The sequence below is a fragment of the Sus scrofa genome, chromosome X (genome assembly GCF_000003025.6).
Source record: "Sus scrofa isolate TJ Tabasco breed Duroc chromosome X, Sscrofa11.1, whole genome shotgun sequence".
NCBI classification, from domain to species: Eukaryota; Metazoa; Chordata; class Mammalia; order Artiodactyla; family Suidae; genus Sus; species Sus scrofa.
In genome coordinates, this window is record NC_010461.5 from 30356726 (window position 1) to 30360867 (window position 4142).

The 4142-nt window shown below is 37.8% G+C and overlaps 1 pseudogene; it reads left to right on the forward strand.

Moving 5' to 3' along the window:
* On the forward strand, window positions 257–1474 carry LOC110257813 (annotated as a pseudogene).

Sequence of the window (4142 nt, forward strand, 5' to 3'; positions counted from 1 at the left end):
AAATACTTAATAAAATACTATTTTCTACTCCCCATCACTACTAAGTTCATTTACTAGAGTCCCATGGGCATGACTCATGAGAAAAGATGCCTTGTCAACAATTTGATAAAATACAACTATTAGATTTAAAAATAGTTTTTATAGGAAAGTCACATCAAATGAACTTACTCCAGAAAGCTTATCTGGTTAATTAGTGAGAAAATGGTAAATTTTAGTAATGTGAGTCATATTCAATTACATAATTTGGAATCACGGATCATGACAATTTATTTTTTTCCAGCAGAAAAAGGGACCCATATTGAATTTCTGATTACAGTTCACACCCTGTAGGAAGCTCTCACACTCTCCTTGCCTGTTAGTATTACTGAATCACCCAATTTATGATTTGTTTTGGTATTTTGTTTGTTACCTGTTTTGTCTCTGAGTAGACAAAATGTTTCTACCGTATGCAAATCAGTAGTGCCATGTACACTGTCACATAATTATATCCATCTTTATATACTCTTATTCAAAATCAAAACTAGTGTTTAGCTATATACTGGAAAAGTCACAAAATGATATTACAATCACAAACTTCCCTTTAAAAGAAAAGAAAAACTGGTATACAGCTGTTTCTCAGGAGGTCTCAGTTCTGGAGACACTCCGGGAAGATCGAACAGCCGGGCGTCTTTACTAAGCAGCCCCACGCAGCGGCACCAGACAGGAAGAGGAGGAGCTTAAAGCAGAACAAACAGGAGGCAACCGTTACAGTTCCTGGGCAGACCTCTCAGCCTTCTTAGACTGCAGCTTTCTCAGACTTGAGTTCGTGAGGCCCAGCCTGAGCTCTCAAACACCATGAGTTACAGTCGCCCTCCTTCCAATGTGGACGACATGATCTCCCTCAAGATAGACAACCTGACCTATAGCACCTCACCCAACACCCTGAGGCGTATCTTCGAGAAGTATGGGCGCGTCGGCGACGTGTACATCCCGCGGGACCGCTTCACTAAAGTGTCCCGTGGCTTTGCCTTCGTCCGCTTCCACGACAAGCACCATGCCGAGAATGCCATGGATGCCCTTGACGGGTTCATGCTGGATGGGAGAGAGCTGCGAGTGCAGATGGCGCTCTATAGTCGCACCCGAGATCTCCACCATGGCCGCTACTGGAGAACCCCTCCCCACAGGCAGGAACGCCAGAGTCGGAGCCCGAGGATTCGTCACCACTGTCGTTCCAATAACAGGAGCCTATCTCGATCTCCATCTCAGGGCCCATCTCCCTCCAGGCCTGCGAAGTCTCCATCTTGCTCTTATGATAGATCTCCATCAACCTCCAGATCCAGATCTACTCGAAGTTCCAAGTCCAAGTCCTCCTCGGAGTCCAGATCTTCCTCAGCAGCCACGTCTCAATCTAAATCCAGAAGCCCTTCACCAGAAGGAAATTCCAAGTCCTGATCACAACGAAAGAACCCTTCCAGTTTTCCTCAAGAGGAAGAAGTGTTGCCAGTCCTTGAAATAAGCCACTAACTGTTCAAAAGGTTATTCTTTAATGTGTTGTGTAACTTTTTACTTGTTTTAAGTTTGCCTCAAGTGGAGAACTTCATTTTATATGGTATTTTTTTGATGCTATTCAAATATCTTTTAAGTTATCAAGGGAAATATTCAAGTTACTATTTGAGTATTTGAGGTAAAAATTTACTTTATATATTGCGTTTTGTTTTAAAGTAAACAGATTATCTAATTTGTGTCCTCCTGACTTAAGAAAATATGTGCAGCTTTTTTGAGGAGTCAAAAACTGTCTAGTGATTGACTTATTGCCATCATTCGTTTAAAAATGCAGACCTACATGAAATTATTATAAATTTATTTATGTTTGCTATTTATCTTTGGATTTAAATGGTAATCTGGACCTGCATTGGTATAAAGACACTTAAGGTGAATAGAATTTTTAAAGGATTATTTATCAAATGTAGTTCTAATTTCGTGTATTTTTGTGCACTAGACACAGTTGTATATCAGTTGAATAATGCTGGCTAGCTGTTAAGGTGGTGTTTTGTAGTGCAGAATGCTTGGCTGTTTCATGTTTTCTCCTAATTGCTCCTATGTAAAGATAATATGCTTCATAGAAACACATGGTTACCCAGTTTATTAAAAAGTGTGACAGTTGGCGCTTCCAGTCACCCAGGCCTTATATATGTCATGGAGCTTACAGTGAGCACATCTAACAGGTGGATTTAGAAGTGAATATGCCCTTATTTTTTCCTTTTACCTCCAAAGTGGTAAATCTAACCATCTCTAGTTATGAACTTAAGTATGAAAAACATTAATAAGCAAATTATTTGTAACTTTCTAAGTGCTAATAACATGCTGTATCTTTTTTATGCATACTGTATTTTCTGAAATTTAAACATTTTTCCTATTGTTTAAAAAAATAAAACTTGATTATATTTTCATTCATAAAATTTTGAAACAAAAAGATATTAAGGTCATCCATCTTAATGTCTATTACAAAATTATCAAAAAAACTGAGTAACAACCTTCAAAGACCCAGGTATAAATATTTTAATTTATCAAGCTAAAATCAAGGTTGAGGGTGCCCTAGTGGTTAGGATTTAGCACTTTCACCACTGCAGTTGGGTTCAATCCCTGGTCTGGCAACTGAGATCCCATATCAAGCTATTACAGACTGTGGCTAAAAATAAAAAAGTAAAAAGAAAAAATAAAGTCAAAGTCACGTACATATCTTCTACTACCTCATGGATTTGATCCCCAAATTGAGTATGACTTTACCCTGTCTCTGCTCTGAATCTTCTTGAACTGTCTTCTATGGCTCAGCATTCCATCTTAACTTTCTGGTTTTGAATTAATGTTCTGAGAGATAGTTATTCCTAGCTTGACTTGGGAATTTGGACCTGCACTGATTCCCTTGTTTCTGTCTTAGCTCAGCATTGCTGGCACTAATTCTAGCCCCATTCAGCCTTTCCTCTTTACTTCCTGGTTGCCAATCCAGCACTCTGATACAGACATTATTTTATTTTCCAGTTCTATTGAGAAATAATTGACACTTATCACTGTATAAGCTTAACGCGTGCAGAATGATGGTGTGATTTATGTATGTTGTGAAATAATTACCACAGTAGGTCCAGCTAACATCCATCTTCTCATATAGATACAACAAAAAGAAGGGAAAAAAATGTTCTCCTTATGATGAGAATACTTAGAATTTACTCTCTCAACAACTTCTGTATGTATTATATAGCAGTGGTATCTATAGTCATCATATTGTACAGTATATCCCTAGTACTTATTTATAACTGTAAGTTTGTAACTTTTGAGCACCTTCCACCGTTCCCCCTCCTCTACCCTCCTCCCCCTTCCTCTGGTAACCACAAGGCTGATCTCTTTTTCAGTAAGCTTTGTTTTGTCTTTTCTTTTTTATAGATTCCACATATAAGTGAAATAATACAGTATTTATCTTCCTGATTTATTTTCCATTCCCACTGCCCAATTCTCTTTGTCTGAGAAACTGACTAAATCAAACTGAAAAACAAATTCAACTTTCACATATTAGAGTTTAAGAAACTGGAGTCTAGAAAGAGTAACTGATTGGGCAAGTAATCCATTAGTCATTGGACTTAAACCTAGGGCTCTAAATTCTCAACCCAATCCTTTTTCCTGTGTATTGAATTGCCTCAGTATATTACCCATAAATTCACTGAATTGAAATGATGTTTGAGAACATCAATTGTGATATTCGGGAATAAATATTAAAAACAAGGCATTAGGAGTTCCCTTGTAGTTCAGCAGGTTAAGGTGTTATTACTGCAGCGGCCTGGGTCACTGCTGTGGCAGAGGTTTGACTCCTTGCTTGGGAAATTCCCCATGCAGTGGAGTGTTGCAAAAAAAAAAACCGAAAACAAAAACCTTAAAGTAGATAATAACATAGTGTTTTAGTAATTTAAAGTTTGAGATGAAATATAGTCTCATGGCCAAGGAACTTTCAAAACTTCAAGAAACAGAACTATTACTAGTATCCAGAAACCACACTGAAGTCAATGGTTATTAATCTAATCAAGCATCTGTTAAAACAAATTTTTAAACATACCACATATACACATGCACGCACACACAGAGGCACACACCTCACACTAATTAAGAGTTTGCTA